Here is a 15050-nt window from a genome sequence, read left to right as displayed (position 1 = left end):
CCCCGACACCCCGACCCCGAGCCTGACCCGACACCCCGACCCCGACACCGACACGGCACCCCGACCCCGACCCGGCACCCCGACCCGACACCCCGACCCCGAGACCCCGACCCCGAAAAGGTGTTCTTTGGCCTTCCAGAAGCCGACGGGGTCATATATTTGTGAATTATTAGTTAGGTCATATATCTTTCGATTTTGTTATGAAAAACATCATATATAATTGTGTTGATCGGGTAGTTTTAAATGTGCAGTTGTTTCATCGCTGCGAGGTTTGGTGTTCGACGACCTCGCCGTCCGTTTGACGAGCTCTGCCCCTTCGTTCGTGGGTGAGCACAAATGACATGTCCTCCTCCCCCACTAATTATTTGATCTATTCCGATGAAACTTGATAGCTAGATATATATGTGTCTTGAATCATCAGTATGCGTAACCAATATGTGTCTCCCGTTCGAAAGCGTCATAGTTATAAATATGCATGCATTTGCATATTTATAACCTTGATTCTTTTGAATTGTCCAACGCTATCCATGGACAGCCCGAGTATGTTTAGATTGGGTTCGTTTTCCCATATGCTTTGCTCCGGATCCGATGCATAAATTTCGTCAGTGCCTCCCCTGTTGTTCTCCGGGTACACATCCTCTCTGTTTATTGCAGAGACGTGTATCAGGAGAACAGCGGGGAGGTGCTGCCGAAATTTTGCGTAGGATCCGGGGCATAGCATGGGAAAATGAACCCAATCTAAACATACTCGGGTGGGATTAGGACCTATCATTACCTATTAGAGTGTAGGTTGCATGGACGTAATAAAATTGACAAAGTAGATCAACTGATGAATACATACATGATGAATTATATATATATATATATTTGTTGTGTGTCTAGTAGCTCTGAAAGTCAAGATGAGTGATCGTGCGTGGATGTACACCGGTCACACTGGTCAGAACAAATGGAGCACTGAATGGTTCACAAAAACCAAGGGGTTTGTGCGAGCCGCATTTGCAAATGGCCAGAGGAAAACCTGGTGCCCCTGTTTACGGTGCGGCAATTGGGAAAACAGGACAGAGGCTGAAATGGGCAAACACCTGCAGAAGAGTGGTTTTACGCCCGATTATACGGTGTGGACATTTCATGGTGAGTCTGCCCAACGTGACCGAGCTGAGGTGGATCGTCGTCGCACCGACGAGCATGGTACCGGTATGGAAAACATGGTGCAAGACTTTGATGATGCTCGGGATTCGGACGAGGAGATGGAGGAATCTGCAAAGGCCTTCAATGAAATGTTGGAGTCTTCAAAACGTCCGCTCCATGAGCACACTGAGCTTTGTCAGTTGGATGCCATCTCACAAGTAATGGCTCTGAAGGCTCAGTTCAACTTGGGCAGAGAATGCTACGATGCAATGATGACAGTATTTGGACGCTTTCTACCCAAAGGCCATGTAATGCCTGCAAACCTGTACCAGTCGGACAAAATCCTCCGTGCACTGAAGATGCCCTATGATAAGATACATGCCTGTGAGCAAGGATGTGTCTTGTTTAGGCTTGACTATGCGGACTTGAACTGTTGTCCCATTTGCAAGTCTTCCAGGTATGTTGTGGTAGACAACGGTATGGGTGAGAAGACACAGACCAAAATCCCCGTTAGTGTTCTTCGGTATATGCCAATCGTACCAAGACTTCAACGTCTTTTCATGGTCGAAGAGACGGCCAGACAGATGACATGGCACCAAACGGGCAAAAGAACCGAACTAGATGCAGATGGGAATCTGATGATTGTACACACATCGGATGGTGTTGCGTGGAAAAAGTTTGATGAATTACATGGTGACAAAGCGGCAGATCCGAGGCATCCTCGAGTCGGCATCAGCACGGATGGGTTCAGTGTGTTTGGTATGACGGCAGCCCAATACAGTTGTTGGCCCGTATTTGTCTTTCCACTCAATCTCCCCCCCCGGACAGATTATGCAAAGAAAGAACATTTTCCTGACGTTGATAATTCCAGGGCCCAACTATCCGGGGAAAAATATGAATGTGTACATGCAACCGCTTAAGGACGAATTGCAAGAAGCCTGGGATAATGGGTTCAAGACATACGATGCCTATAGCAAACGGAACTTCATAATGCGTGTCTGGTACATGTACTCGACGCATGACTTGCTGGCGTATGCGCTATTCGTTGGCTGGTGTGTGCATGGAAGGTTCCCGTGCCCCACATGCAAGGGAGCTCTTGAGTTTCGTTGGCTTCAGGCCGGTCGCAAGTTTTCTTGCTTCGACATGCATAGACAGTTCCTGAATCCTCGCCATAAGTTCAGGAAAGACAAGAAGAACTTCATCAGAGGTAGAGTTGTCAAAAACTCTGCACCACATGCATTGACAGGCCAACAGACCCTGGATCAGTTAAATGCTCTCAAGCCAGATCCCAAGCGTTCAGGGTACTTCAAGGGGTATAATTCTAAGCACGCCTGGACTCACAAAACATGCTTATGGGATCTGCCTTACTTCAAAGACCTCCTTTGCCCACACAACATCGACTTGATGCACACTGAGAAGAATATCGCCGAGGCACTTTTTGGTACATTGTTCGGCATAGATGGGAAGTCAAAGGATAATACTAAGGCTAGAGTCGATCTGGAGGCGCTATGTGATAGGCCGTTACAAAACATGAAAGAACCGAAAGGAAAGCAGAACTGGACGAAGCCAAAGGCATGGTTCAATCTTGGAAGGCCGACTATGAGGGAAATTATCTTGTGGGTGAAAATGCAGTTGATGTTCCCCGATGGGTATGCAGCGAATCTACAGAGGGGAGCCAGTCTTGATAAATTGAAGATATTTGGTCTCAAGAGTCATGATTGGCACATATGGATTGAGCGGGTAATGCCGGTGATGTTGCGTGGCTTCATCCCTGAGGATGAATGGCTAGTACTGGCAGAACTCAGCTATTTCTTCCGTGTTCTTTGTGCGAAAGAACTATCGCCTGGCGTGCTACAAGAAATGGAAGAGTTGGCGCCGGAGTTGATCTGCAAGTTAGAGAAGATCTTTCCACCGGGCTTCTTTAATCCAATGCAACATTTGATTTTGCATCTCCCGACCGAGGCAAGATTGGGGGGGGCCGTGCAAAATCGTTGGTGCTACCCAACTGAGAGGATGCAGAAGACGCTTCGACAAAAATGTAAAAATAAACGTAGAATTGAAGCATCGATGGCTGAGGCATTCATCACTGAGGAGGCGGCAAACTTCGTGACAGCACACTACGAAGCCAAAAATCGTCATTTGCATAATCCGAAGCCTCGGTACAATGCTGACGACCCTAAAAAGGGTGGATCCAACCTCAGCCTATTCAAAGGGAATCTCGCACCAGCCAGTGTTTCAAATCCAGTATCTTTGGATAACGAACAATGGCGGACCATTTCGTTGTATATCTTCAACAACCTGATAGAAGTGCGGCCGTACATCGAGTAAGTTCTCGGGACATAGTTTCACAACTTCTATTTCCTTTGAACTGCTCTTATTCCTGGATATTTCATACAGTCGATACATCGCCTTATTCTCGTATGGAGCGGTGATCCAAAAGGATTCTGTCGAAGAGTATGAGCTTCTCGCAAAGCAAGGTGGCGGCTATCGCGGTTTCATCTCTTGGTTCAAACAAACGGTAATTTCTAACTTGTAGGCTAATTTGTAGGCGGCTATCCCGGTTTCATTCGCTAATTTGTGCGTAATGCAACAATCCTTTCATATTAAACTTGTAGGCTAATTCAGAGTCTATGGACGCCGAATTGAGACAAGTCGCTAATGGTTTTGACTATAAGGTCCGTTCATTTGACAAATACGACATCAACGGGTATCGCTTTCGTACCTATGGCAAAGAGCTATCTATGGCCGACCGAAAGTCTACAAATTGTTGTGTATCTGCTATCGGCGAAGGAGGTACCGAGTATTATGGGAGAGTTGAAGCAATTTATGAACTTCTATTCTATGGTGAAAACCCACCGAATGTCGTAGTCTTCAAATGTTATTGGTTTCAGCCGAAGGAGACTAGAAGAACTCATGAACATATAGGGCTAGTTGAAATCAACCAAAGCACCCATTTAGATGTTCCTGATGTCTATATTACGGCTCAACAGGCGACCCAAGTATTCTATCTACCGTGGGCCTGCCAAACTAATCCAAATCTGAAAGGTTGGGATGTCGTTTATGAAGTGCTGCCACGTGCTAGACTATCTCCCCCAAAGGAAGAGGATTATGAACCTCACATTAACCCAGACACATATGAAGGAGAATTCTTCCAAGAGACACGTCTTTCCAAAAAGCGTTTCAAGAACCGCTATACTTCACCCCAAAACATTGAAGTAGACAGTGACAGTGAATCCGACATCACCCCAGAGGAGGAACAAGAAGAGCCGGAACAAGAAGAGGTTACTGCTGTGGATGACCTGTCATTGCTTGACCGATTACGTCAAGGTGGCCTTGCACATGTTGATGCCACTGAACCCTATGAGCCCGTCATTGATTATAGTGATGATGATGATTATGCATTTATTGATGATACTGATCGAGATTATTAGTAGTGTCAGGTATTAAATTTTTAATGTTGTACTTGATGATGATACACTTAAGTGATACACATATTATTATTCATGTCGGTCTTTTTTTTATGTTGTACTAATTTCGTTTACTGTTTGTCATGGCAGGTGTTGAAAGATGGTGGGCGCTGGTCGGGAGCGCGCCAAGGCCCCTTCTTCCTCGGCGCGTGGTCTGAGGTCTTCGATTCCAGACGTACCTCTTCGCCGAGCGTTGCTGGACAGTATGTCCACACCGCCGGGCCCTTCTTCGTCCACCGCGGTGCCCAGCAGGGGACGAGGTAGGAAGAGAGGAGGTGGGGCACGTGGTCGCGGGAGAGGAGGTAGGGTGACTGCTAGGGAGCCTTCCTCGCCGCCACCCCCAGCTGTTTCACCCGAGCACGTGACTGCTAGGGTGGACTCGTCCGAGGAGGAGGCTACACGGACTCCGGTCCACGAGCCTCTGGTCCACGGGTCTTGGGCCCACGAGCCTCGGGTCGACTGGCCTTCGGCCCACGAGAGTTCGGCCCACGAGACCCCGGAGGAGCACACGTCCGGATGGGTACCTGGCCGGATCAGCCCGAGGAGCCGAGTGGCCATGCTGATGATGGCGGGGAGCCGACTGATCTTGAGGAGGAGGGTGGCACCGTCTACCAGCGTGGTGCTACACGGCTCCCGTCCGTGCCGGCGACCCGCGAGCAGAGGTGGTTGATCTTCCCTGATGGGGAGAGGTACGTAAGTGCATTTAATATTTTTGTACCTTCTGCATTCACGTTTCTTCAAATAACTAATGCGTTGGCCTTGTCATGCTGCAGGGGTTGGGACCACCATCATAGTGTCCGCCGGCCCAACTCCGTCCTTGGAGTTCTTTGCCGGCAAAACTTCCCGGGGTTTGTCACGTTGCCTGGTGAGGGTCGGCTTCCAGAGCTTGGGTTCAGCTGGGAGCACTACGTGGCTGCCCCGGCCCCGCCGGATGTCATTATCGACGGTGTCGTGTGCGACACGAGGGCAGACATGGTGATCAGGACGTTCTGGGTAATTTCTCCTTTACACATTTCAAAATCTTCAACTAGCTAGTTATTAATTGTACTAATCAATATTGTCTCATTTGATTGCAGACATTCTACAGGTGTGAGGAGGGATACGAGGAGGAGTGCGCAAATGTTATCCAGAGCGTCTGCAAGCGCCTACTCCAGAACTTACGGCACGAGGCTCGGGTGCAGGCTGTTCGAGACTACTACGCCTTGCGTGGTATCAAGAAGACCAAGCCGGCATGCCGCGATAAGTTCCTGAGTAAGGAGCAGTACATGAAGGTAATTCTTAAGGCCTTCTACTTAAGTTCCTTCATTTAGTAATTCTTAGCCGTAGCGCTCAAGTTTCTATTTGCTAACTTAGGCGCCTCCGAGATGGTGTGCGGATCGGATGGATTGTTGGGAGGTGTTGGTCGATGAGTGGTGCTCACAAGAATGGCTAGCCCTCCACAACCAGGCCAAGGACAAACGTGCCCAAATGGAAGGTGTGCCACACCATCAAGGCAGCTCCAACTTATATCAGTTCGGGCGCAACTGGGTATGTGGTTTGCTTCATGATTCATGCAATTCATTCATCATGCTAGCTTGAGCCCTTTAATTACTAATTTTCATTGTTTCTCTCTTTCAGGCACGCCACAATTAGGCGGATAAGGTGCCAGAGGTGTACGACCTGTATGCCATGGCCCACACTGGCTCTTACAAGAAAGTCAAGGCTTTCTCTCAGTCTGACCTCGATGATGCAAACAACTTCACCAACATCTCCTCCCACAACAAGCTCGTGAGATATAGAGATGAGGGGAAGGCGAGGAAAGGGGAGGACTTTAACCCGAGCCAGGGTCCCATTGATCCAGAGCTGGTGATGATATCTGGTGGCGGGAGGTCCCATGGCTCCATAGCCATTGGAGATGGACTTATCCGTTGTCCTAGCACTCTCCTGGAGATCAAGGCGCGCCAGTCGAGCTCCGCTCCTGAGATAAGGCCTCGTGAACGGCCAGTGCAACTCGCCATCAAGGTTAGTGATACGTACTCAATTATCTTTCTTCATTACATTGTGTGCGCTTCCATCAATGATTACAAATGGTCATGTGAGTGGTGTTGCAGGCTGCTATACAGACTGAGAGAGATAGAACGGAGAAACTTCTGGCGGAGGCGGCGGAGAGGCAGCGGGAGATGGAGGAGAGGACGAGAAAGATGATGGAGGAGGAGAGGGCACGGAATGACATGCAGGCAAGGTCCATGTACGAGCTCCTTGTGGTAAGTTTCTTCTGCAGATTACTTGCTAGTCTTAACATTTGAGTCTCATTACTAACTAGTATGACTCTGTTCTGAAAACCAAATGTGCAGTCTGTGTGCGAGAAGTCCGGTCAGCCCGCTCCGCCGATGCCAGTGATTGCTCCTGGGAGCACGGTGAGTTTAGTTTGAATGGACATTACTTGGTAGTCTTAACATTTGAGTGTCGTAATGCTAACGAGACATTGGAAATGATCTTTGGTGCAGCTTAACTCCAGAAACGCATCGCACGATCCTTCTCCAGGTAGCGGCACTAGCCACCCCGCTCCTACACCTCCCTGATCACGGTAAGTTTCTCTAGTGTTTTGCTTAACAAATGCATAAAGACCTAGACTTAGCTTTATTTCCTCCAATATGCTTACCATAATGACCTAGAGTTAGCTTATTTTCCTCCAAAATGACCCATTTTACCTAGGTTAGCTTATAAATGATGCAGTTCATCCAAGTTAGCTAAAAAATGACCCATTTTACCTACATTAGCTCCTAAATGATCCATTTTACCTACGTTAGCTTTAAAATGGCCCATTTCACCTAGGTTAACTCCAAAATGACCCATCTTACCTAGGTTATCTCATAAACGATCCATTTCAACTAATTTAGCTCATAAACGATCCATTTGACCTAAGTGAGCTACAAAACGATCCATTTCACCTAAATTAGCTCTTAAATGATCCATTTCACCTAAGTTAGCTCAAAAAGATCCATTTCAACTAAATTAGCTCATAAATGATCCATTTCACCTAAGTTAGCTAAAAAACGATCCATTTCAACTAAATTAGCTCAAAAATGATCCATTTCAACAAAGTTAGCTCAAAAACGATCCATTTCAACTAAGTTAGCTCAAAAACGATCCATTTGACCTAAGTGAGCTAAAAACGATCCATTTCACCTTAGTTACCTAAAAAACGATCCATTTCAACTAAGTTAGCTCAAAAATGATCCATTTCAACTAGGTTAGCTCCAAAATGACCCATTTCACCTTACTTAGCTCAAAAACGATGCCCTTCACCTTAGTTAGCTCATAAACGACCCATTTCAACTAAGTTAGCTCATAAATGATCCATTTCAACTAAGTTAGCTCATAAACAACCCATTTCAACTTAGTTAGCTCATATATGATCCATTTCACCTAAGTTAGCTCATAAATGACATATACTTCTTGTTCTAGTCTTCTTCTTGTTCTAGTCTTCTTCTTGTTCTAGTCACCTATTTCTAACTTTCTTATTTACCATTTTGCAGATTTCATTCACTTGATGGAAGCTAGCTTGCTATGATGGAGTGCTTGCTTTTCCTTTGATGAAACTTTGCATTGTATCTAGCTTGCTATCTTCATGACACTTTGCATTGTAATATATATATGGATGGAACAATGTGTATGGATGGAACTTCCTTATGTATGAACAATGTGTATGGATGAAACTGATGTGATATGTGATATGAAACTTATGTGCTAGATATGTGTTGGATATGTGCTGGATATGAAACTTATATATGTGATATGTGCTGCAAATTGTGGGATTTAATAAAAAACAGAAAAAACAGACAATATGCAGGCTCTTTGCCGTCTGCCACCGACGGCAAAGAGCTCTTTGCCGTCTGTCGCGGACGGCAAAGAAGCCACGTGGCAGCCAACTGTGCTTCCTGGGAGCTGACCCATTTGGTCAGTTTGCCTACAGTGGCAGACGGCAAAGACTTTGCCGTCCGTGGCAGACGGCAAAGAACCTGCACTTTGCCATCAGTGGCAGACGGCAAAGAACCTGCCATCTAGTGACGTGTAGATGACATCATAAGGCGGACGGCAAAGACCAAAGGCTCTTTGCCGTCTGTGGCGGACGGCAAAGGTCTGCCGTTAGCCACTTAACGGACTGACAGCGCAAATATTGCCGTCCGCCCTCTTTGCCGTCCGCCGCAGACGGCAAAGAGCCTTTGCCGTCCGCCGCCAGGAAGCAGACGGCAAAGCAGCTGTTTACCGTAGCCTTCTTTGCCGGAGCCTTTTGCCGTCCGCGGCTGACGGCAAAGGTCTTTGCCGTCCGCCTTTCAAGCCTTTGCCGTCCGCCATGGCAGACGGCAAAGTAGCTGTTTCCTGTAGTGCCTCCTCGTCATGGAGAGTGCCGGGATGATGAAGATGGCCACCGGTGAGGGATCCCCCCTCCGGCAGGGTGCCAGAACAGGGTCCCGATTGGTTTTTGGTGGCTACAGAGGCTTGCGGCGGCGGAACTCCCGATCTATTCTGTTCCCCGATGGTTTTAGGGTATATGGATATATATAGGCGAAAGAAGTCGGTCAGGGGAGCCACGAGGGGCCCACGAGGGTGGAGGGCGCGCCCAGGGGGGTGGGCGCGCCGCCCTGCCTCGTGCCTTACTCGTTGCTTCCCTTACGTACACTCCAAGTCTTCTGGATTGCTTCCGTTCCCAAAATAACTCTCCCGAATGTTTCATTCCGTTTGGACTCCGTTTGATATTCCTTTTCTGCGAAACACTGAAACAAGGAGAAAAACAGAAGCTGGCACTGGGCTCTGGGTTAATAAGTTAGTCCCAAAAATAATATAAAAGTGCATAGTAAAGCCCATTAAACATCCAAGATGGATAATATAATAGCATGAATACTTCATAAATTATAGATACGTTGGAGACGTATCAGCATCCCCAAGCTTAATTCCTGCCCATCCTCGAGTAGGTAAATGATAAAAGAAAGAATTTATGAAGTGTGAATGTTAGCAGGTGCACAAGTTTGAGCAATGATAATTTCAATCACCTTTTCTAGCATCATCATATGTCATAACAGTAGCTCAACTCATAGAACTTTTCATGATCAAGTAACAAACTATTCACATGTTAAAGCATAGGTCATAAACTTTCTTGAAAACTAACAAACCGTGTTATTAGTCATCAAACAATTACAATTCATCTTATTTTCAGGAAGAGTCTATGTCAGAGCTTTGATTTAGAAAATCCCACATACTCAACTATCATATAGTCTTCCATGATTGCTACCACTCAAAGCATATTTTTAGAACAAATAGCATCCATCGAACACAGATAAAGATAGGGGCTTAATGTTTCGCCTCCCAACTTATTTATCATATAGATAATTGTCAACAATAATAATTCATGATCAAATATATTTGAATGGCCATATATGCTCAGATCTTTCCATCACATGATGCTTGCCAACTAAAGAGTAGGTTGGAATGAGAAGGAATACTACTGACTCTTGCATAAAAGTAAATGATAGACCCTTCGCAGAGGGAAGCAGGGATTTGCAGAGGTGCCAGAGCTCGAAGCAAAAACAGAGATGAAAATAATTTTGAGAGGTATGCTTTCATTGTCAACATAACGACCAAGAGTTCCCAATATCTTCCATACTACATACATTATAGGCGGTTCCCACGCAGAAAGGTAAAGTTTTTACTCCCCCTCCACCAACATTCACACTCCACGGCTTGTCCGAAACAACGGGTGCCGTCCAACTATCAACATTCCTGGGGGAGTTTTGTTTAAATAATTTGCGAATTTGTTTTTGATCTTTTTATCATTAGACTGGGCATCCCAGTTACCAGCCATTTTCTCGTGAATGATGAGCGGAGTCCGCTCATCGCGAGAATAACCCACCTAGCATGGAAGATACTGACAGCCCCTAGTCGCTACATGAGCGATTCGGGCATACAAAACGGATTATTATTTGAAGGTTTAGAGTTTGGCACATGCAAATTTACTTGGAACGGCAGGTAAATACTGCATATAGGTAGATATGGTGGACACTCATGGAAGAAACTTGGTTCAAGGAAGTTGGATGCACAAGCAGTATTCCCGCTTAGTACAGATATTTTGGCTAGCAAAGGATTCTAAATAGCAAGCACCGCATGTTAGAGGATCCATAACAATATAACTTCTATACAAATATACCCAAGCATAACTCAGTGTTATCTTCCTTGTCCAACTTCAACTAATTTGCTCAGGTTTGAAAATAATTAATGGGGCTCACAATCATAGAAGATGTCCAATATAGTATATTTATATGTGAAATCTCTCTTCCTTCAATATTCTTTCATGAATTGTTCAAGTGACCAATACAATGTTTGCCAACCATCAATTTTTTTACCACCACTACTTCTTATATGTGAAGGCATTAATCCCCATGGGAAAGGCATATGAAACATATATAATTTCAGATTTGTGACATTCAAATCATTCAACCATTTACTCCTAGGATATAAGTGAAGCACACGAGTAAATGACAAACTACTCCAAAAAGATATAAGTGAAGATCAATGAGTGGTTAAATAATTATGTATCTATGTGAAGACTCTCTCTCATTTAAGAATTTAAGATCTTGGTATTTTATTCAAACAACAAGAAAAGCTAAAGAAAATAAAATGACGCTCCAAGCAAAACACATATCATGTGGTGAATGAAAATATAGCTCCAAGTAAAGTTACCGATGAACGAAGACGAAAGAGGGGATGCCATCCGGGGCATCCCCAAGCTTAGGCTCTTGGTTGTCCTTGAATATTACCTTGGGGTGCCTTGGGCATCCCAAAGCTTAGGCTCTTGCCACTCCTTATTCCATAGTCCATCGAATCTGTACCCAAAACTTGAAAACTTCACAACACAAAACTCAACAGAAAACTCGTAAGCTCCGTTAGCGAAAGAAAACAAAACACCACTTCACGGTACTGTAATTAACTCATTCTTTATTTGTATTGGTGTTAAATGTACTGTATTCCAACTTCTCTATGGTTTATAAACTATTTTACTAGCCATAGAGTCATCAAAATAAGCAAACAACGCACGAAAAACAGAATCTGTCAAAAACAGAACAGTCTGTAGTAATCTGTAACTAACGCAAACTTCTGGAACTCAATTTTTTTTACCAAAATAGGAAGACATAGATAGTTTGATTATTTATCTTCTGCAATTGGAATCAGTATTTTATCACGTTCTGGTGATTTTAAAGAATTGTTTTCGTGAACAGAAAGTTTCTGGAATTTTCAGCAAGATCGAATAACTATCATCCAAGAAGATCCTATAGGTCTTACTTGGCACAAACACTAATTAAAACATAAAACCACATCTAACCAGAGGCTAGATCAAATATTTATTACTAAACAGAACCAAAAAGAAAGAACAAAAAAAAATTGGGTTGCCTCCCAACAAGCGCTAACGTTTAACGCCCCTAGCTAGGCATGATGATTTCAATGATGCTCGCATAAAAGATAAGAATTGAAACACAAAGAGAGCATCATGAAGAATATGACTAGCACATTTAAGTCTAACCCACTTCCTATGCATAGGGATTTTGTGAGCAAACAATTTATGGGAACAATAATCAACTAGCATAGGAAGGCAAAACAAGCATAACTTTAAAACTTTAAGCACATAGAGAGGAAACTTGATATTATTGCAATTCCTACAAGCATATGTTCCTCCCTCATAAAAAATTTCAGTAGCATCATGAATGAATTCAACAATATAACCAGCACATAAAGCATTATTTTCATGATGCACAAGTATAGAAATTTTATTACTCTCCACATAAGCAAATTTCTTCTCATGAATAGTAGTGGGAGCAAACTTAACAAAATAACTACCATGTGAAGCATAATCCAATTGAAAATTAAAATCATGATGACAAGTTTCATGGTTATCTTTATTCTTTATAGCATACGTGTCATCACAATAATTATCATAAATAGGAGGCATGCTTTCATCATAATAAATTTGCTCATCAAAACTTGGGGGACAAAAAATATCATCTTCATCAAACATAGCTTCCCCAAGCTTGTGGCTTTGCATATCATTAGCATCATGGGTATTCAAGGAATTCATACTAACAATATTGCAATCATGCTCATCATTCAAAAATTTAGTGCCAAACATTTTAATGCATTCTTCCTCTAGCAATTGAGCACAATTATCGGAATCCTTATTTTCACGGAAGACATTAAAAAGATGAAGCATATGAGGCACCCTCAATTCCATTTTTTTGTAGTTTTCTTTTATAAACTAACTAGTGATAAAACAAGAAACTAAAAGATTCTATTGCAAGATCTAAAGATATACCTTCAAGCACTCACCTCCCCGGCAACGGTGCCAGAAAAGATCTTGATGTCTACTACGCAACCTTCTTCTTGTAGATGTTGTTGGGCCTCCAAGTGCAGAGGTTTGTAGGACAATAGCAAATTTCCCTCAAGTGGATGACCTAAGGTTTATCAATCCGTGGGAGGCGTAGGATGAAGATGGTCCCTCTCAAACAACCCTGCAACCAAATAACAAAGAGTCTCTTGTGTCCCCAACACACCCAATACAATGGTAAATTGTATAGGTGCACTAGTTCGGCGAAGAGATGGTGATACAAGTGCAATATGGATGGTAGATATAGGTTTTTGTAATCTGAAAATATAAAAACAGCAAGGTAACTAATGATAAAAGTGAGCACAAATGGTATTGCAATGCTAGAAAACAAGGCCTAGGGTTCATACTTTCACTAGTGCAAGTTCTCTCAACAATAATAACATAATTGGATCATATAAATATCCCTCAACATGCAACAAAGAGTCACTCCAAAGTTACTAATAGCGGAGAACAAACGAAGAGATTATGGTAGGGTACGAAACCACCTCAAAGTTATTCTTTCTGATTGATCTATTCAAGAGTCCGTAGTAAAATAACACGAAGTTATTCTTTCCGTTCAATTTATCATAGAGTTTGTACTAGAATAACACCTTAAGACACAAATCAACCAAAACCCTAATGTCACCTAGATATTCCAATGTCACCTCAAGTATCCATGGGTATGATTATACGATATGCATCACACAATCTCAGATTCATCTATTCAACCAACACAAAGAACTTCAAAGAGTGCCCCAAAGTTTCTACCGGAGAGTCAAGACGAAAACGTGTGCCAACCCCTATGCATAGGTTCATGGGCGGAACCCGCAAGTTGATCACCAAAACATACATCAAGTGGATCACGTGATATCCCATTGTCACCATAGATAAGCACGACAAGACATACATCAAGTGTTCTCAAATCCTTAAAGACTCAATCCGATAAGATAACTTCAAAGGGAAAAACTCAATCCATTACAAGAGAGTAGAGGGGGAGAAACATCATAAGATCCAACTACAATAGCAAAGCTCGCGATACATCAAGATCGTATCACCTCAAGAACACGAGATTGAGATCAAACACATAGCTACTAGTACATACCCTCAGCCCCGAGGGTGAACTACTCCCTCCTCGTCATGGAGAGCGCCGGGATGATGAAGATGGCCACCGGTGAGGGATCCCCCCTCCGGCAGGGTGCCAGAACAGGGTCCCGATTGGTTTTTGGTGGCTACAGAGGCTTGCGGCGGCGGAACTCCCGATCTATTCTGTTCCCCGATGGTTTTAGGGTATATGGATATATATAGGCGAAAGAAGTCGGTCAGGGGAGCCACGAGGGGCCCACGAGGGTGGAGGGCGCGCCCAGGGGGGGTGGGCGTGCCCCCTGCCTTGTGCCTTCCTCGTTGCTTCCCTTACGTACACTCCAAGTCTTCTGGATTGCTTCCGTTCCAAAAATAACTCTCCCGAAGGTTTCATTCCGTTTGGACTCTGTTTGATATTCCTTTTCTATGAAACACTGAAACAAGGAGAAAAACAGAAACTGGCACTGGGCTCTAGGTTAATAAGTTAGTCCCCAAAATAATATAGAAGTGCATAGTAAAGCCCATTAAACATCCAAGATGGATAATATAATAGCATGAATACTTCATAAATTATAGATATGTTGGAGACGTATCAGTGTCCGGTTGAAACGTTTTGCTCATGTGTATGCGGTGAGTGTTAGCAATCATAAAAGACTATATGATGGTTGAGTATATGGAGGTCTTACTTCGACTCTATTGATGTCGGAGTAAATGACCACGGGTGGCCTCATCAGCCCCCCATGGTATTTCAAGACATCAAGGCCGACTACGCCACTCACACCTCTCGGACGAACGAGTGCCTTCTTGGGCCGGCTAGTCCAAGCGGCCGGCTACTAGAAGGCGGCGGAGCCTAGAAGGCGGCCACGAGGGAGGCCGACTCCTAGCAAGCGGGCCCTTGTCCCCTCGAAGTTAGCACCTCATTACCATGACAAGACAGGGCGTGGCTATAGTACAACCTGCCACCCCCGAATCCGGGGCAGATT

The sequence above is a fragment of the Triticum aestivum genome, chromosome 3D, assembly GCF_018294505.1.
Source record: "Triticum aestivum cultivar Chinese Spring chromosome 3D, IWGSC CS RefSeq v2.1, whole genome shotgun sequence".
NCBI lineage: Eukaryota > Viridiplantae > Streptophyta > Magnoliopsida > Poales > Poaceae > Triticum > Triticum aestivum.
Note: the sequence above shows the minus strand (reverse complement) of the source record.